General features: G+C 36.1%; 1 pseudogene across 1 annotated transcript in view; it reads right to left on the reverse strand.

Moving 5' to 3' along the window:
* LOC143228919 (muscle calcium channel subunit alpha-1-like) overlaps positions 1-7,049 on the reverse strand; it is a 182,366-nt pseudogene extending 175,317 nt beyond the window's left edge. The window contains exon 1 of the transcript XR_013015494.1: positions 6,956-7,049. The product of XR_013015494.1 is annotated as a muscle calcium channel subunit alpha-1-like (transcript). The remainder of the gene's footprint in view (positions 1-6,955) is intronic.
* Positions 7,050-22,340: the final 15,291 nt, after the last annotated feature.

Here is a 22,340-nt window from a genome sequence, read left to right on the forward strand (position 1 = left end):
CAGGTGGGTTAAGGCATGCGACTCCTAATCCAACTGTGGTGGGTTCAAATCCCTGTCACACCAAACATCCTTGCCCTTTCAGCTGTGGGAGCGTTATAATGGGATTGTTAATCCCACTATTCGTTGGTAAAAGAGTAGCCTAAGAGTTGGTTATTGTACGTAAAATATTTGCATTTTTTTATATTTATTCATATTTGTATTGTTTATGCATGGCTAAACAAAAAACAATCTGTAACATTCACACAGATTGGTATTTAAATGAATAAGTAACTTCAATAAATTCAATAATTTAAATGCATTGTTAGATTTTGAAAGCTGATTTAAAACATAAAACGTTATTTACTGTAAAAAACGTCGCAGTTGTTCTAAAAGTAATCTTACAGTAAAAAAACGATAAATTGTGATAGAATTATCGATAACAATGGTTTAGTTTCAGGTGATTGTTATACAGGGTGCGTCCTAAATATCGTAAGAACTTCAAAGTGGCCTGATAATATGAAAACAAAATTACAAGATAAGTACAGAATTCAAGTCTAAGTTAATGTACACTAGCCATCTGTGAACGAGATTTTTGAGTCTAAACGTAACTCTGCACACGTTTGGCTTCTGTTCCAGCTGTTGGAGAAAAGACAAGATTACCCCGAGATCTGTACAACATGCATGGGGCCTCCATGACTTGACACCCAACACACTTTATAGTAAACACCATGATTAAAACGTACGTCATATGCACAATATCGTCTTATATCATATAGCCAAACTAAGCATTGAATAGTTGGATTGACCGTAACATTATAACTCCCCACGGCTGAAAGGGCGAGCATGTTTGGTGCGACCGGGATTCGAACCCGCGACCCTCGGATTACGAGTCGAACGCCTTAACACACTTGGCCATGCCGGGCCCCACAATTAGGGTCTCATAGCTTTAACGGAACGGAAGTTAAATGTTTTTTGTTTTAATGTTGTTAAGCGACATTGATATCAGCTTCTGATCAAAATAGAACACATTCACAAACACAACTAAAAATCAACCCGGTAGCGAGTACAGCTAATTAAACATACTTTGTAACATAAATAAATAACGGCATATGGCTTACTTACAAAACACGTAAACTGTAGTGACTGGCTTTATGTGCTATTGTTGATTTGATGTTCCTTGCAAGATCTTAAAACTTATTTGAATTCATTTTACATATCACACTGACACTTGAGGAACGACTGATTATAAGTTACATTTATTTACTACACTAACACGGGAAGAGAGATTGACTTGACTTCATGTACGTATCATAACAACACGGGAAGAGAGATTGACTTGACTTCATGTACATATCATAAGAACACGGGAAGAGAGATTAACTTGACTTCTTGCACATATCATAACAACACGGGAAGAAAGATTGACTTGACTTCTTGCACATATCATAACAACACGGGAAGAAAGATTAACTTGACTTCTTGCACATATCATAACAACACAGGAAGAGAGATTGACTTGAATTTCATTTCCATATCCCACAAAAGGAAAAAACAGACAGAGTTGAATTCATGTACGTATCATAATAACACGGAAAGAGAGATCGACTTAAATTTTATGTTCGTGTCCCAATAACATGGAAGAAAAGATTAACTTTAATTTCATACACGTGCAACAAAAAATAAATACCTGAAAACTGTCACAAAAGAGAAAACTTTTATTCCATGACATATGATAGAAAAGACTGACTTTAGTTTCCTACATATACAACAGAAACACTAAAAATATATATATTTGAAGACCATATAAGTGCACGAGTTTAGTTATCACCCTAGTCAGCATTTTATAAAAAAGGACACTTGAGACCATGTTTGTGAAATTCTCTCCACACACCGTTACACATTTCATAACACATACATATATTTGTGTGTGTGATGTGTATATTATATATATATATATCGCCAACTAAAACTTTTCACGTGAAGCATTTATGAGATAATTTCTCGTCTCTAGCATAAAATATAATCATACTTTCATTTATTTTTCTTTCAGAGCCTAACATCTTGCTGTGTGAAAAACCTGAGTGGATCTGTTTATCATAAGATAGGTAACATTTTTATCACAACTTATGTCTATATATTCTTTGAGTCAGCGTCTGCTATGTTGTACCCAGATGTGGCACTAGACCCTACTGTCTAATACCAATTTAAAGCGGTACTCTTCTATGGTAGATGAATTAGTAAATAAAAGTGCTAATAAGAAACTAAGGAACAATCTGTCGAAGTTCTCCAGTTTTGTTTCATTTATATTGTTACTGTAGGTAACCATCAAGTTTCCCACTTATGTTTCTACTGTACTCAACCGGTGTGGTCCATGTATCTCATCGCGTAGTGTTATGTTTTATTTGCTGTCTCCCGATGGGAAGGTGGTAAATTCATGGACTTACACCGCTACAATTCGTGGTTTCGCTCCCTGCGGTGGACACAGCAGATAGCCCAATGTGGTTCTGTCTAAAACAAAAATGTTCATCTATCACAACCTGAAGCGAACTTGCCAAACAATTGAGTGAAATTACTCATTGATGGATTAATTTTAATCATTGTTTATGTATTTATTTCTGGATCGTGTGGTATTAAGAACACTGAAAATAGAAAAGTCTAGAACAGTAAACAATTGGTTGCATTAATAGTTTTAAAAATATGTTTAAAAATCCGACTGTTCATATGAATCCCACAGAAATTTCTAAGAATAAATATCACGAAAAGAGAATATGAGGTTAGAATACAAATAAAAAACACTAATTAGCAGATTGTATGAATGTTTTATTATATAGTTATCTTTAAAATCTAACTCATCTTTGTCTTCTAGAGGTCAAAACGCACCATTTCCATTTGGTTGTTTTGGCCAAATTTTTTCGAATAGTTTGTGTGTGTGTTTCTCTTATTGTAAAGCCACCTCCAGCAGGGGACTCGATTTACTGTTGTTGAATAATATTCCTTTCCAGTAAGTGAAATAAACCACCATAGACGATAACTGTTCGAAGTACCCCGCTGGGACAGCGGTAAGTTTTCAGACTTACAACGCTAAAATCAGGGGTTCGATTCTTCTCGGTATATTGAGCAGTTATCCCTATGTGGCTTTGCTATAAGAAAACACACGCACACAACACACAGTAAGTATTTGTGTTTTAGAAATATTAGAAGTATTTAGAAATAGCATGTATTGTTGTTGTTTGCTCTGTCCACCATGAGTATCGAAACCCGATTTCTAGCAGTGTGAGTTCGCAGACATACCACTGTGCTACTGGAGGGATAACATGCATATTTTACCCTTTTTAAATGTTTTTTTTAACTATGTGAATATTTTCGTTTATTCTTTAACCGCGTATTATTCATATATGTGGTCCTAAAACCTATCTGACCTTATTCTTTTATTATTCTCCAGAACTACTACCTGCTTTGCCCATGGGAGGTGTTGGATGTTGGTGTAAAACTGCAAATTGTGAAAGAATATATGTAACAGCATTGTCTTGCATTGGTAGGCCAGATAATATTTCAGAATTATATCTTCCCTCATGCTGAATGAGTAGTTACATGGGTAGTGCTACTCCCTATGGGTGAATCCAACACTTCCATTAAATAAGAAATATTATATTTAAACAGCCTATGTGGACTCTCAAGTGAGTTGCTTAACAGAATGTTATCTTAAAATAAGTATCAGAACTTGTTGGTTTTGTTTTTTTGAAATTCGCACAAAGCTACTCGAGGGCTATCTGTGCTAGCCGTCCCTAATTTAGGGAAGGCAGCTAGTCATCACCACCCACCGCCAATTCTTGGGCTACTCTTTTACCAACGAATAGTGAGATTGACCGTCACATTATAACGCCCCCACGGCTAGGAGGGCGAGCATGTTTGGCGCGACTCGGGCGCGAACCCGCGACCCTCGGATTACGAAGTACACGCCTTAACGCGCTTGGCCATGCCGGGCCCCCACAGTAAGTAAATCGGTTAAGAAATAATATTATATCCAAGTAAACTTTAAAAGTCATCCCTATGTACATATTTGTATACGTTATATTTATAACAAATAAGCCTTACCTTCTGGAAATAAACATAGCCCTATAATATTATATATTTACATGATATCGAGAAATTTTAATGTCGTAATTTTTGTTCCTAACTCGTCATTGACACTGAATTATTTCACAAATATATTTAATGCGATGTCTTAAAAATAGCTTTTATATTTCAAATCTATCTGTCAATTTGTTTTGTTTTTGTTTTTAATTTCGCGCAAAGCTACACGAAGGCTATCTGCGCTAGCTGTCCGCAATTTAGCAGCGTAAGACTAGAGAGAAGGCAACTATTCATCACCACCCACCGTCAACTCTTGGACTACTCTTTTACCAACGAATAGTGAGATTGACCGTCACATTATAACGTCCTCACGGCTGAAAGGGCGAGCATGTTTAGTAAGATGGAGATTCGAACCCGCGCCGCTCAGAGTACGAGTCGAGTGCTCTAACCACCTGGCCATGCCGGTCCCCTACTTGTCAAGACGTTTCCACTTAATTAAGATACTTCAAAAGATAATAAAATTGAATACATATTAACGTGGGTTTGTTTCATTCCAGTAACTAGGAAAACTATGTTTGATTTCCTTAACCCTTAAACGGCGGCCATCGTCGATTGATACTGACACCTACAACATTCCCACTGTTTAAGGGTTAGATTACACTCGCACGATTACAAACAGTGTTTCCATACCGGTGGTGGGCAGACCACAGATAGCCCACTGTGTAGCTTTGTGCTTAATTCCAAAAATAAACCTTAAGCTGCCTTACCCGACGCTAGTTCGGCTCAGTTTGGAACTAATTGTCCTTCTCTGCTTATTTCTTTGTCCTCCGACATATGTTATGTATAATTAATTTTTTATCTTGATATATATACTTCAGTGCGATTCCTTGTAAGTTGGCTAGGTTGGTTAAGGCGATCGACTCGCAATCTGAGGGTTGCGGGTCCGAATCCCTGTCGCACCAAACATGATCGCCCTTTCAGCCGTAAGGGGCGTTATGATGTGCGGTCAATCCTACTATTTGATGGTAAAAGAGTAGTCCAAGAGTTGGCAGTGGGTGGTGATGACTAGCTGCCTTCCCTCTAGTCTTACACTGTTAAATTATGGTCGGCTAGCGCAGATAGCCCTCGTGTATCTTTGCGCGAAATTCAAAAACAAACAAACCCTGAATTTACAAACTCACTGCTGAACCACCTAAGTTGAAGAATTTTTAAATTTCAACTTTATCGGAAAGAAAGATCTGTAATAGAGTGATTAAACAATTGGTCCACTGTATCAAAAAGACCGACTAATGAATTAGGAATAATACCATATAAATTTAGGCTCGTATATGGTGAGTTAAAAACGTTTAAAAGAAACCATCATTATTATATACACATCACCAATGCAATTGGCCCAGCTGCATTTTGCTGCCCTAGGCTGTGCCGATAAACCTTGAATAGGCAAAATCGGAGTCCATGGTAGAGGGTACATCCAATCAAAGAATGTCCTAGGTATCCACGTCATAGATTATGTGATCATTAGACTGATGAATAAAAATGTGCTTAGTGCTTGGGTTATTTGGTTTGTTAGACTTCTCTTTAATTCATATTTTAAACCTACGTGTCTTCATGACATCATTCAAGTGTTTATTTTGTCGTAAAACTAAGAGATATCAGCTCCTTATCTAAGTGTCACCTTTCCATTGGAAAACGTTTAAAAAAAAAGTAAAACTGAGAGTCTCATTCGCTACAACATAGATACAAATAAACATAGCTTTTAAAATGCAACTATATGGCGCAATATACCTCATTTAACATAGAGTATCGGTGCAACGTTGATTTGTACCAATATACTAAATCACCTCATCAAGTAGTCGGTCCTGATAGCACCGCTTCGTTCATAAGTTTACTGAAATTATATTCCTTATTAGATGGCCAAGCGATTATTGGTTCGTGACAATAATGAAGTTATATTTTAAATAATATTGTATACGTCCTTAATGAGTTAAGATCATCATTAGATTTTTATCATAATAAACTAATATTGTTTTCAACAATTAATTATTACTTTAGTTTTATATAACAAAAAACCGTCCTTAGCAGTTTTGTTCAAACCTAGATCTATTACTGCAAGTAACACAACAATATTTAACACTAATATACTGACAAAGTCGACAGTTATTGCAAATATATTTAACCAAATTGTTGAGGCCTGGCATGGCCAGCGCGTAAGGCGTGCGACTCGTAATCCGAGGGTCGCGGGTTCGGGCCCGCGTCGCTCTAAACATGCTCGCCCTCCCAGCCGTGGGGGTGTATAATGTACGGTCAATCCCACTATTCGTTGGTAAAAGAGTAGCCCAAGAGTTGGCGGTGGGTGGTGATGACTAGCTGCCTTCCCTCTAGTCTTACACTGCTAAATTAGGGACGGCTATCACAGATAGCCCTCGAGTAGCTTTGTGCGAAATTCCAAAACAAACAAATTAACCAAATTGTTAATTTATACTTAGCAGAAACTTTGATTTTGTATAACTGAAGTATGAAACACGAAAGATCACAATATTATATACCACTCAAATATTCAGCCTAATTAGTTTAACCAATCAGTAATGATGGAACCAGAACTAGATTTGGTCGTTGTTCCCCGTATAAACCAGTGGGATACAAATGTGTACAAAAGATTTAAATCGCGAATAAAAGTCTTAGTTTAACTTCAAGTCTTCGCTCTCGAATCTGTCACGTGCACACTGTATATATTCTTCAAACGAAATATTTACTACCCTTATATAGTTGCGACAGCACATAATTTGTTGGAGAATACTTTGTATAGTGATACTAGAGATTTACGTTTTGGATTTATAAGTAATATTGCGCTCAACAACATAACAAAAATACATTTGTTCTATCAAACAGCTGCTCTACTTACCCGAGAGTTTCGTGTCCATACCGTGGCTGAAACGCCTGATGTGAAGTAGACACCGTTATTATGCCTATCGCACACTTCTTCCTTTCAACGTGTCAGACTTCGGAATGGCACTTACTTTTATCCGGGTTACCAAGAGATTTTGGTATTCAAAACATTCACTTGAGGGCGCCACATTACAATATGATTGATTATGATTGTAAGCAGAACGCTTCCAGGTTTTTAAGCGTTTCCTATCTCATGTTTGATCGTGATAGACGAAATGCGTTTTCTACTGAGGGCTTACCTCGCTTTTCACGCTCGCTTTTAAAACACCATGTACCCTGTCGTCCTTTTTTAAAATTAATACCTTAAAAGTTAGTTGTCAACTGGAAAATATTAATGAGATTTTTTTTGTTGCTTTTATGTAACATTATTCCAATTCGGTAAAAATCTGACATCGTTGGGGGAGAAAACTAAGTAATTAGCTAAATGAACCCAGATAGGTAGAAAATCAGATAAAGCATTCGCTTTTAGATGTTTATAAAAACATATCAGGATTTTTCTCCTTGCTGTGGAAGTCCAAATCATTTTAAACCTGTAACAGTTTTCTCTAGTAGTTTCACCTAATGTAAAAACGTAAAACCAAATATTTATCAGATAAAATTGTCATAAGTATATGAACTGGATTTTGTTTTTCATTACTACAGAGTACTGATGAACTAGTATCATGTATATACCTACAATTACTTGATAATATTAAAAAAAAAAAAAAAATAGGTAGTGGCTAACTGTAAAACGTGATTTCGTGTAGAGGTGCAGAGCTAGGCAGAGAAGCACCTACAATGTGGTTTATAATCGTTGTACACTTATGCTCCAAATTGCGTTTTTAATTCGAAATATACTTGTGATTTTATTTTCACTTATTTATTTATTTTTTTCATTTCAGAAACGTGCACAAGGCTACTATGCGCTAGCAGCCCTTATTTTGAGATAGTTAACTAGAGGGAAAGTTATTCACTCTTGTAACGCACCAACAGCCAAAAAAATGCCCACTTCAATTTCTTGCACCAAACCAGATGCGAACCATGGACATTCAGATACGCATTTCGGCACGTTTGTTTTGTATCCTTGTTGTTGGTGTAGAAAAATGCGTCAATAAAAGTTCAACATTTTACCCAAATATTCAATGAAGAGCTCATAAGGTGGCTATGTCTACTGCGTTAATAACTCATAAGGTGGCTATGTCTATTTCGTTAATAATTCATAAGGTGGCTGTGTCTACTGCGTTAATAACTCATAAAGTGGCTATGTCTACTGCATTAATAACTCATAAGATGGCTATGTCTACTGCGTTAATAACTCATTAGGTAACTATGTCTACTGCGTTAATAACCCATAAGGTAACTATGTCTACTACGTTAATAACTCATTAAGTGGTTATGTCTACTGCGTTAATAACTCATTAGATGGCGATGTCTACTGCGTTAATAACTCATTATGTGGCTATATCTACTGCGTTAATAACTATAAGGTGGCTATGTCTGCTGCGTTAATAACTCATAAGGTAACTATGTCTACTACGTTAATAATTCATTAAGTGGTTATGTCTACTGCGTTAATAACTCATTAGATGGCGATGTCTACTGCGTTAATAACTCATTATGTGGCTATATCTACTGCGTTAATAACTATAAGGTGGCTATGTCTGCTGCGTTAATAACTCATAAGGTAACTATGTCTACTACGTTAATAATTCATTAAGTGGTTATGTCTACTGCGTTAATAACTCATTAGATGGCGATGTCTACTGCGTTAATAACTCATTATGTGGCTATATCTACTGCGTTAATAACTATAAGGTGGCTATGTCTGCTGCGTTAATAACTCATAAGGTGGCTATGTCTACTGCGTAAGTACTTCATAAGGTGGTTATGTTTACTGTAAGCTGTCGTTAAGCCAGAGAAGAGCTCATTTCTTTACTCTCAGTGGATACTACTGTTAATATGCTGTCCTAAGAACCTAGATTTGACCACTAAGCCTTAGTCACGGTACACACTATGGTTAAGATAATGTCATAAGTGCAATAATTTGACCAGAATAAATTAACCTTTAGTCACGGTACTTACTATCGGCACGCCCTGCGGTTATTATGCTTTAATAATAAGGATTTCAGTTTGACCAAACCGAGTTAAACCTTAGACACGGTACACACTGTATTTCATATGCTGTTCTAATTACTCTAATTTGACCACTAAACCTCACGGTATACACTGTTGGTACAAACTGCGTTTGATATGCTGTTCTAATTACTCTAATTTGATATGGTGAAGCTAAACTTCACTAACAGTTCATTTATTTTTTAAAAAATCACTGTTTCCAATGTCTTATCATCTTCCCTTAAATTCATTCCAGCAGAATTATCTTCATCTAGTTTCATTTAGTCAGGGTGGCCATTATCAGCTTCATCCAAATAGGATAATCCTCACATAGCTTCACCCAAACAGGATAATCCTCACACAGCTCCACTTATACAGGATTACTAGATGCCTTAGACTGTTAAATGTGTTAGAATTAAATCCATAGGATTTGTGCTGTTTTTCCAAGTTAACAAAATGAATATTAGTGGAGGTTTGATGGCATGTTTGAATAATCAAAGATAATCCATTTTCCCTAGAACCAGATTTCATTATTATGACAACTATAAAACGTTAGTTAAGAAAAATACATTATATAAATCTGTCATTTTAATCCATTAGATATACTCACAACTTTTTGTCAGAACGTCGTAATAATTGTGTGTCCTTAATGTGTACAATAAGTGTGTTTGTATGGGAGTATAGCTTTGTGTGAATATATATATGTGTGTGTGTGTTAGTGTTCGCGTGCTAAGGACAGGTGAATAGTTACAACACGTGCAAGCATATCCCAATACAACACAATTTCGTAACCACGCGAAACATGCTTCTGTCTATTGATTTGTCCTCTCCTCGTCTATGAATATTGGTTGTGTTACTGTTCAACTTTTCATTGGAAATCGATTATCTGCGTACATTTCTATTTGTCGTAGTAACTAATAGTTAATTAAGTTGCGTACATAAGTCACGAAATACAGCTCTATTATTAGTTATGCAATACTTAAGTCATTAACTGTTTAGAATTCGAACAACTTGTAACGAGCTGAAAGTCTTATCATTGAAATTTTAGACTATTTACGTTTATCAGTGTCGAAAGATAAGCAATGAAAACATTGAAACACTTCTTTTGATGAAACTTTAAAGTACATATTACTAAAAGTTATGATGAAACTTTAATACAGCAAAGTGCACGTTCCATACAATAAATAAATATTACTAAAAGTTATGTATGGTCAATACATGTTGCAAAGTGCACGTTCCATCAGGAAAAAATAACAATAATAAATATTACTAAAAGTTATGTATGGTCAATACATGTTGCAAAGTGCACGTTCCATCAGGAAAGGATAACAATAATAACTAAAATATTACTCAAAAGTTATGTATGGTCAATACATGTATGGTCAAACATGTTGCAAACGTTCCATCAGGAAAGGATAACAATAATAAATATTACTAAAAGTTATGTATGGTCAATACATGTTGCAAAGTGCACGTTCCATCAGGAAAGGATAACAATAATAAATATTACTAAAAGTTATGTATGGTCAAGTGCACGTTCCATGCTAAAAGTTACAGTGCACGTTCCATCAGGAAAGGATAACAATAATAAATATTACTAAAAGTTATGTGGTCAATACATGTTGCAAAGTGCACGTTCCATCAGGAAAGGATAACAATAATAAATATTACTAAAAGTGTATGTCAATACATGCAAAGTGCACGTTCCATCAGGAAAGGATAACAATAATAAATATTACTAAAAGTTATGTATGGTCAATACATGTTGCAAAGTGCACGTTCCATCAGGAAAGGATAACAATAATAAATATTACTAAAAGTTATGTATGGTCAATACATGTTGCAAAGTGCACGCTCCATCAGGAAAGGATAACAATAATAAATATTACTAAAAGTTATGTATGGTCAATACATGTTGCAAAGTGCACGTTCCATCAGGAAAGTTGCAAATAACAATAATAAATATTACTAAAAGTTATGTATGGTCAATAATGTTGCAAAGTGCACGTCCATCAGGAAAGGATAACAATAATAAATATTACTAAAAGTTATGTATGGTCAATACATGTTGCAAAGTGCACGTTCCATCAGGAAAGGATAACAATAATAAATATTACTAAAAGTTATGTATGGTCAATACATGTTGCAAAGTGCACGTTCCATCAGGAAAGGATAACAATAATAAATATTACTAAAAGTTATATGGTCAATATGCAAAGTACATCAGGAAAGGATAACAATAATAAATATTACTAAAAGTTATGTATGGTCAATACATGTTGCAAAGTGCACGTCCATCAGGAAAGGATAACAATAATAAATATTACTAAAAGTTATGTATGGTCAATACATGTTGCAAAGTGCACGTTCCATCAGGAAAGGATAACAATAATAAATATTACTAAAAGTTATGTATGGTCAATACATGTTGCAAAGTGCACGTTCCATCAGGAAAGGATAACAATAATAAATATTACTAAAAGTTATGTATGGTCAATACATGTTGCAAAGTGCACGTTCCATCAGGAAAAAATAACAATAATAAATATTACTAAAATTTATGTATGGTCAATACATGTTGCAAAGTGCACGTTCCATCAGGAAAAAATAACAATAATAAATATTACTAAAGTATGTATGTCAATACATGTGTTCCATCAGGAAAAATCACTACATACGTGCAAAGTGCACGCTCCATCAGGAAAAATAACAATAACAAATATTACTAAAATTTATGTATGGTCAATACATGTTGCAAAGTGCACGTTCCATCAGGACCAAAAATAACAATAATAAATATTACTAAAATTTATGTATGGTCAATACATGTTGCAAAGTGCACGTTCCATCAGGAAAAATAACAATAATAAATATTACTAAAGTCTGTGTGCAAAGTGCACGTTTCACCACATCGTGCAAAGTGCACGCTCCATCAGGAAAAAATAACAATAATAAATATCACTAAAACTTGTGTGTGGCCAACACATTATGCAAAATTAAGTGTTGAAAATATTTGTTATTTAGCATTTAAAATATGTTTAAACTTTACAGTAGCTGTCTACTTGTAGGTAAAAAAATCATTATATCTCTCTATATACAGTGGAACCCCTCTAAAGCAGCCACCATCGGGACTGAGTCAAACTGACCTGATTAGAGGGGTTCCACTGTACATAATTAGGGATTATGTAAACAAAAAAAGGGACTGTGATTGAATGACCGCTTTCAAGGGGTGACCAAATCTGAGGGGTGGCCGTTTAGAGGGGTTCCACTCAATAAGAAACGTTTTTTATTAATTTTTGGATATACAAAGTACAGAATGACTTATGCACACAAAATAATACACATAAATATAATATATATGTTTATATGTAAATTAAAACTACTTTACTCGTGTAGTATTACTGTAATTTTGCCTAAAATGTTACTTCTTTTTTTTTTAGTTTTTCTTTCCCTTTATGTTCTGTAGCAATGATTTTAGTTTATATTTACATGCTACCTCTACTAGACATCCAAGCTTAATTGTTATGTCGATCTCAAAAATAATGAACTAGACACATATGGAAACATATTTAGCTGTGTAAGACTAGAGGGAAGGCAGCTAGTCATCACCATCCACCGCCAACTTTTGGGCTACTCTTTTACCAACGAATAGTGGGATTGACTGTCACATTACAGCGCCCCCACGGCTGAAAGGGCGAGCATATTTAGTGCGACCGGGATTCGAGCCCGCGACCCTCGGATTACGATTCGAATGCCTTAACACACTTGGCCATGCCGGGCCATATCTTTCAACGAAAGAATAAGAAATGACCAAGTGATGAAATAATCTACCCATAATGAAGTGGGTTTCAGTTTTGTTTTTATATTGAAATAAACAAACATATCTTCATCACAAATATAACCATGTGTTATCTGAATAGACAGTGCAAAGCATGTTTTGTCGGAAACTAGCTATGAACCCTTGGATTCATTGTTCGGTTACACAACTAGGCTACGTTTGTTCCTCATTTTCTGAAAATTGACACTTTCAAAGGTGAATGGATCGCATTACACGTCAAATGTAATTAGTTTATGAGAATAACGTAATACAAGTAAATTTCAATCCAGTGATATCTAATATTGATTATTTATTCAGACTTTTTATGGATAACTTTTGCTCATTGTATTTGAGAAGAAGAAACGTGGTTCGTGTAATATAAATACATTTTAAGTATTATGGTAGCTTCGAAAATATATTATAATTATTGTCATCAGATACATTATTAACAGTAATTTTTAAATAACAGCTCGATATCTGGTATTCCGCCATACAGAATCAAACCTAAAAACCTTTTTTTGTTGTTGTCACAGTGATATGCTTGAACCAAGTTAACGTTCTCTCTCGTTCACGAGATTGATTAGAACATCCAGCTCGTGCGCGTGGCAAGCGAGACACACTCCGAAGTCAGAAGCACAATAATATAGCGTCACTACGTAGAAAACAATTGAACACTGCCTGCAGGCTTACACTAACAAACACCAACAATACAACGGTAGTAAAAAAAACAACATATAACCCGGTTGAATGTAAGTTTTTGAGAAAAAAAATCGTTTTTATAGGTATTCAGATAAGTTCCAATTTATAGGGCGCAGATAGTCTAGTTGCTTTGCGCCATAAAACACCAAACCAATCAACCAACCGATTCACAGTTTCACCTTTTCTATTTTACCAGAGTTACCAATAGCCTACAAACACATAAATACAAAAAACACATGCTTGTTTGTTTGGTTTAGAAGGAACATTGCATTATAGCATTTGCATGAACGCCACAGGCTTTATGTTGTATCTTTAATAACGTATTATTTCGCCTAGCTTATATGTTTATCTATTAATTTAAGTACCCTATACTTTCATTAATGTTCTTATGTGACACGTGATTTTTTTTCAATCAAAATTCACAAAGTTTTGAGGGGAAAAATTATAATTCTCCAATAACACACTTGTTTGTGAAATATTTTACCTGCCAATTTGTCTACAACACAACCAAACGGAGTTGCACAAATAATACGCTGATTCAGGTTAATAAAACAAAAGTCTTAGTGAGAACAAATAATACGCTGATTCAGGTTAATAAAACAAAAGTCTTAGTGAGAACAAATCGTTCCTCGCGAATATTCTGGCTAAAGAATTCCACGTACATAGGTAAAAAAAAAGTATAGAAAACAACATTAGTAACACTATTCGATAAGTGTTGTAATCTAATGTTACACACATAGGTGGTCTATATACACACACTACATGCGTGCTTCGCACATGTGAACGTAACGCCACTGTTGTGTACGAACGTTTCTCTGAAAACCCAAATTACCTGCAACTCATACAGTACTTGAAGCTGTTTCCAAGACAGTCCAGTCATGTGATTTCATACCTAGAGACCTATATTAACAGCTCGTTTTTTATTCCACCTATGTGAGATAGACAGTTGTATCATTCGATTATTTTCTTAAACACAGTTAGTTAATATTTAAACTGATATAACCCTACATAAATTATCATACTGTAAATCAAGTTTAGCTTCATTAGGGACTAATCTTACTGTAAATATGCGTGATGATTATAAAAGACACCATCGAATAAATATTTTTTTCACACATTCATGGATCATTGAGTAAAAGTTTTTGTTAGGAAACACCATCCGTTGTAGAATAACGCATAGCGTAAATCGACAGAGACCCATGTTAAACAACAGCCATTTCATGATGACGAGAAACCCACTTGAAATAAAAATGTATTCATAAGACAGCTAGGACGGGCATTAAAACTTTAATTAAAATAAAGCAGAAAACAAAGTTTCGAACTTAGGTTGCGAAAATGTCCTCAGAAGGTCGAAACGTTGTTATGTACTTGTTTGTTTGTTTTTTGAATTTCGCACAAAGCTACTCGAGGGATATCTGTGCTAGCCGTCCCTAATTTAGTAGTGTAAACTAGAGGGAAGGCAGCTAGTCATCACCACCCACCGCCAACTGTTGGGCTACTCTTTTACCAACGAATAGTGGGATTAACCGTCACATTATACACCCCCACGGCTGAAAGGCGAGCACGACGGGGATTCGAACCCGCGACCCTCAGAGTAGTAGTTGCACGCCTTAACACGCTTGGCCATGCCGGGCCTGTTATGTATTTTATTTTAATTAAAGTTCTGGTACCGATACCATCCGTCTTATGAATATAACAACTAGTTCAGTAATTCTGCTTACTTATAAAAACTGATATTTCTAGACAAAATAATCTAATAGTTCCTCGAACTAGCTACTAGCGAGATGGTATTAACTTCAACAGCCAATGACAAGGTGACGTGTGTTTATAAATATATATCGTTAATTGAAGAGTTTTATTTATTTTATTTTTTATAATTTGTGTATCTTTTAACGATTTGCATGGCATTAATTGCATGATTTTAGTTATTATAAAAACATTCGTACTTATTTGAAAGATGTTGACGTTTTCGTTTCTCTGTCGTTAAAGGCTTATATAAAGACGTGTAATTGATTCAGGGATTTTCATGAAGATGTGGTCTGAAGTAAGTCGCTGCAAGTGAGATTGTTACGCTTGTTACAACACCGAATGGTGATAATTTTAAAAACAAATATACGTAAATATATATTATTTTTACAAGCCATTCGGCTGTATTCAAAGTCAAAATGGCGCTAAGGGTGAAATGCAAAGTAACGTAAATTAGAGGTGATGTAGAAATAATAGTAAGTTATAAATTTAACAGCTACTCCTGTTACACAGGCTAGCTTTGTGTGGGAACCGCGAAATTATCGATGTATCAACACTGACTCCCATCTCTTGCCAGGTGGGTTAAGGCGTTCGACTCGTAATCTGAGGGTCGCGGGTTCGAATCCCCGTCGCACCAAACATACTCGCCCTTTCAGACGTGGGGGCGTTATAATGTCACGGTCAATCCCACTATTCGTTGGTTAAAGAGTTGACGGTGGGTGGTGATGACTAGCTGCCTTCCCTGTAGTCTTACACAGCTAAATTAGGGACGGCTAGCGCAGATATCCCTCGTGTAACTTTGCACGAAATTAAAAAAAAACAAAAACTCCCATCTCAAACATTAAACTTGGCAAAATTTTCAAAGTCGCTGTTGGCTTCACAGTGGCACCTCTAATCAGTTTCCTGTTTGCCTGGCTGATTAGGTTGGAAGGGTGGCTTGATCTTGGTAATGACTGAATGGTATGGACTACATTACGTTTCTTAATGATGGATAAGCAGCGACTTTGATTTTTTTTTGTAACTTTCTCCTGGTCTTTGTTTTTCTACCACTTTATCGCTGACTTGTTTACGAAGCTCCTTGATCGGTTTGACATATCACTGTGTGAGTTGGGCCTTTAAAAGATGCATTTACTGTAAAGTCAAGTTAAATCACTTTTTATTACAGCAGACAGAAACCGTTACACTAAGTTTTTGGTCTTTCAAACTTTTTTATTCACCTGAACTGATTTAAGGTTAAATATTAACTGGAAATATTTTAATTTGCATTGAGAATCTAACACGGTTATATAATATCAGCGTTTTTAGCTTTCCCAGTTTGGAGTGTATTGTGGGGATTCTAAATATAAAGAACCATTTAAAAGTTTCATGATTGCAAGCTCAGAGGGCAACAAAATGTGGAAACTTTTGCAGATGGGCAAATACTTTTCCAAAGCACTGTACCATGTGTATCATTTTCTTTCTAGCTAAGACAAAACGTTATAAACATTTTTACACTGGTTACAATATGCAGCTAATTTGCTTTGACTCCAGTTACTCATAGGCTATAGGACATTTTCCTTAAGTGCTAGTTACGGATTGGTTTCATTAGAGCTTTATTTCGCTCTAAACATACTCGCTCTTTCAGCCGTGGGGGCGTTATAATCTGTCAGTTAATCTCACTATTCGTTGGTAAACGATTAGCCCCAGAGTTGGTAGTGATGATGACTGGCTAACTTTCTTCTATATTTTCAATACTAAATTAGGGACGGCTAGAGGAGATAGCCTCGTGTAGTTTTATGTGAAATACAAAATAAAAGCAATTACTTTAATAATAAGTGCAGAATTGTAATATCTATATCGGCGAGACCCTGCATGGTTAGGGGGCTCGACTTGCAACCTGAGGGTCGCGGGTTCGAATCCTCATCCCACAAAACATGCTCGTCCTTTCAGCTGCTGAGATGTTATATGTGACGGTCAGTTCCACTATTCTTTAATAGTAGACCAAGAGTTGGCGGTGGGTGGTGAAGAGTATTTGCGTTCCCCCTAGTTTTTCACTGTTAAATTAATGACGATTTGCGCAGATAGGCCTCGCGAAGTTTGGCGTGAAATTCAACACAAACCAATCTATATTGGCGACAACTATGAAGCAATTTCAGTGAAACCTAGACACTATGTCTGCCTTAGTTATCGGTGACGTGAGTCATGTTTCCACTCTGGGAGGGATGACGCTTTGTTTTTATATGTTTTAACTCATCAGAGTTATTGTCCGATACGAGAGAGCAGTGTTGGCACAAGTCTTTGAGCGCTAGTTTACACTGAGTTGTGTTTGATTTTAAACAAAGAATAGCTTACAGTTGTTACATTGTGATTGATATCTTCTTTCAAACTGAAAAATTCAGATTTTATTTTGCTTGACATTTTTACGTTGTTTCTGTTATTCTTAACTGCTAGGTTGTTTGTTTTTTTTAGAATTTCGCGCAAAGCTACTCAAGGGATATCTGTGCTAGCCGTCCCTAATTTAGCAGTGTAAAACTAGAGGGAAGGCAGCTAGTCATCACCACCCACCGCCAACTCTTGGGCTACTCTTTTAATAACGAATAGTGGGATTGACCGTCACATTATAACGCACCCACGGCTGAAAGGGCGAGCATGTTTAGTGTGACGGGGGATGCGACCCCGCGACCCCCAGATTACGAGTCGAACGCCTTAACACGCTTGGCCATGCCGGGCCTAACTGTAATCAGTACATTTGAGAATACCATAATGTGCGACATACTGGAATTTAATCAACCTTCATAAGACTGTAAACAGTGATGACATAATATTCAGTACATGACTATTATTCTATTCATTTTAAATTTGGCCCGGCACTGCCAGGTGGGTTAAGGCGTTTGACTCGAAATCTAAGGGTCGCGTGATTGAATCCTCATCGCACCAAACATGCTCACCCTTTCAGCTGTGGGGGCGTTATAAAGTGACGATTAATCCCACTATTCGTTGGTAAAAGGGTAGTCCAAGAGCTGGTGGTGATGACTAACAATTTGGCCCGGCATAGCCAGGTGGGTTAAGGCATTCGACTCGTAATCCGAGGATCGCGGGTTTGAATCCCCTTCGCACCAAACGTGCTCACCCTTTTAGCTGTGAGGGCGTTATAAAGTGACGATTAATCCCACTATTCGTTGGTAAAAGAGTAGCCCAAGAGTTGATGGTGGGTGGTGATGACTAGCTGCCTTCCCTCTAGTCTTACGCTGCTAAATTAGGGACGGCTAACACCGTGTAGCTTTGTGCAAATTTAAAAAAAACAAACCAAACAAATATTTCGAATTTATTCGTAGATAATACATAATTCACACCCGAAGATGTTTATACTGTAGTTCAGCGTTTTCCAAAGTAATTGCCTTAATGTTTTTGCAGGTAGCCGCTAAAAATGGGCCGAAAACAAAAGTGCTGTATTAAATTTAATTATAAATAGGTCATAAGCCGATAAAATTATGTTGTTGAATTAATTAAACGGTACAATATGTCGAAAGAACATACTCTTGGTTTTACAAAGCACTGTTTTTCAATCACCATACTAAAGTTGTGAGGAGTAAAACTTAAAATCACGATTTAAGACCTTTTTATAGGTTGGGATTCTCAAATGTGTTTATTCACATAAAGGAGACCTCGTTTTTATTCATCATGAAAAGTCTTCGGTTTCGGTGGTCAAAAGTAATTTATAATTTTGATTTGCTTTCCGTGAACAGCTCAGTTTCGTAAGTAAGTTTGTTTGCTTTTTGAATTTCGTGCAAAGCTACACGAGGGCTATCTGCACTAGCCGTCCCTTATTTAGAAGTGTAAAAGGAGGGAAGTCATCACCACCCAGAATACCTCAGAATACGAGTCGAGCGCCTTAACCACCTGGTGGCCACATAGTAAGTAATTGAGATAGTGATATCATTTGTTCTGTCATTTTCTCTTATCCTCCTTTTAATTTTATGTTGTTGATTTATTTATTTTATTATTTCTTTTTCTTGCCTGAATTCTGATTTTTAGTTTTATGATAATTTTTGTTCTAACTTATTCTATTATTCTTTTTCAGTTAAGTTAGCTGCATATCGTGCAGTTTAGATCGTTAAAAAAATATGCGTTATTAGCAGCTTCTAACGGATTAACCCTTTAACTCATTGGTGTGAGGTTCTAGTCAGCGTCGAACAACTAATAAAGATTATCACACTTATCTTTATAGTTATGAATAAAACTATGTAATAAGATTCAATGTATGTTTGTGTGTCACGTAACTTCTCCTAAACCGCTGGGCGCACAAACTTTTAAATGGTACCAAACGAATCATCTCTGTTCTGAGGTTTGCACAAAGGTAAACCTTTTTCACCTAGTTCTTCAGAGAAACACGAGTATTTCGCGAAAACACCTTTACGGGAATTTTGCAAAGGTGGAATCCAAATTTGTTATTGAATTCAGTGATGTAGAAAGTATTTGTAAAGTTCAGGAGTACTTTGGACAGGTATACAAATTTTACATGACAGATTAAAAGGCAGCTCAATCTTAGGGGATAGGAAAACATGTCCTCCATAAAATTAATATAATAATATAATTCAGAGTTCTTATATGAGCTATGCACAGCAATTGTTCTCCTTTAATCTTCTGAATAATTAATTATGATGTCCGAACACTAACAGACCAGAAACAATATATTTCATGTTTTGGCTCTATTTATACAGCAAAAATGCACGATATCTCATCCATAATAAGTCACAAAACATCTTTTTAATCAGCATTGAGACACTGTTATTTTCTATGCATCTTACACTTGTACAGTCTATTGCCCTAACAGACATCAGACTACTTTCCTGTATAATGCCTGATACATAACAAGATCAGCCAGTATCCTGGCAGTTCCTGTATCAATAAGGAACGCTATCTTTTGTTTCCGTGCTTTTATAAAACTTCAAGTCCTAGAGAATCTGGCTTGAACACAGAACTCTCTAATGTAAACTGTCTACTGTACTCTCTGAAGTCATTGGTCAAAACTGATTTTGGTTCTTTTAACTTTTCAAAACTGAAGTAACAGCAGTTACAATTTACTGTCGATCCTCTTATACAAGTGTGAAGTTGGTCAAAACCAGTAATCTTGCCTAGCTTGTTACACGGCAAAGTATGGAGCAGTTCAATTTGAAGTAATCTAGCTGTCTACTCCCAAAACAAATGCTTTGGTCTTCCCATACAGAGCAAGATCTGGGCAGAGCATCATGGCATTGCCTATGGCACAAAGAGCATGGAAGAACCAGGAAGCCCTGCCCTCCTACTGGGAGCTAGTGTGGTTGTGTTGTAATGCTGTTATATATTGGCTGCTGGTTTGTCCTCGACAAAATTCAAACTGAGCAAAATGTACTAATTTGAGGAGGGCAATCTGTTCAAGATACAGTCACTGTTGTTGCTGCTTTATTTTTCATTTACAGCTTATTTGAGATCACAACTTTAACTCTCTTCACCACAAATACTTTCTGTGTTAGGGTAATTATGTCTTCCACACCTAAACTTTGGCTCATTGCCTCACTATGAAGATCCTCTGCCAACTTGTTCACGAGAATATTCTTGTTATTTGCTAAAATCATTGAAGGGTATGTTTCCCTAATAAATGGCATCATCTGCATAAGTGGCCAAACTATAAGAATAACCATCTTTGAAGTCTTTAACTGATTTCAGTAAATATCTCGGGTCCTCACTGATTCAAAATGTTGGCACAATTCAGGGACAACTGTGTTCTAGTCCAAGGTTGAATGGCTTAAAAGACTGATCAATCACGATTCCGAGGTTATTTTCACTTATAACACTGTTGAGATTATTCTCCTCAAAATTACATTTCTACTTTACATTTTGATAACCCAAATAAATTATCTTGTATTTATTACATCCAAAAGTCATCTACCATTTGTTTGGTCAATCGAACAAATAAACTAACTCCTTTAGTAAAGCAGCAGTAGCATACTCACAAGACGTAATATTATCAGCAGACCATATTTTCATGTATATCGTTTATTTAAATTAAAAAGAACAAAGTCTTAACACAGAATATCGAGGTACTTCATTTGTGACACGAATTCAGTATGACTGGACTACATTTATAACAAACCTCTGCCTTCTTACACCCTTCAGTTTTCTATTCATTGAACCAACATTCCTGCCCTACAAATAGCACTTAGCAAGCATTTTATGTGCTACCTTGTCAAATGCTTCTGTGGTATTTTGAAATAGCATGCATTGTTGTTGTTTGCTCTGTCCACCATGAGTATCGAAAACCGATTTCTAGCAGTGTGAGTTCGCAGACATACCACTGTGCTTCTGGGGGAATAACATGCATATTTTACCCTTTTAAAATGTTTTTTTTTAACTATGTGAATATTTTCGTTTATTCTTTAACCACGTATTATTTATATATGTGGTCCTAAAACCTATCTGACCTTATTCTTTTATTATTCTCCAGAACTACTACCTGCTTTGCCCATGGGAGGTGTTGGATGTTGGTGTAAAACTGCAAATTGTGAAAGAATATATGTAACAGCATTGTCTTGCATTGGTAGGCCAGATAATATTTCAGAATTACATCTTCCCTCATGCTGAATGAGAATGAGTAGTTACATGGGTAGTGCTACTCCCTATGGGTGAATCCAACACTTCCATTAAATAAGAAATATTATATTTAAACAGTCTATGTGGACTCTAATGTGAGTTGCTTAACAGAATGTTATCTTAAAATAAGTATCAGAACTTGTTGGTTTTGTTTTTTTTTTAAATTTGCACAAAGCTACTCGAGGGCTATCTGTGCTAGCCGTTTCTAATTTAGCAGTGTAAGACTAGAGGGAAGGCAGCTAGTCATCACCACCCACCGCCAACTCTTGGGCTACTCTTTTACCAACGTATAGTGGGATTGACCGTAACATTATAACGCCCCCACAGCTGAAAGGGCGAGCATATTTGGCGCGACGGGGATGCGAACCTGCGACCCTCA

Source organism: Tachypleus tridentatus, chromosome 10, assembly GCF_004210375.1.
Source record: "Tachypleus tridentatus isolate NWPU-2018 chromosome 10, ASM421037v1, whole genome shotgun sequence".
Classification (NCBI taxonomy): Eukaryota; Metazoa; Arthropoda; class Merostomata; order Xiphosura; family Limulidae; genus Tachypleus; species Tachypleus tridentatus.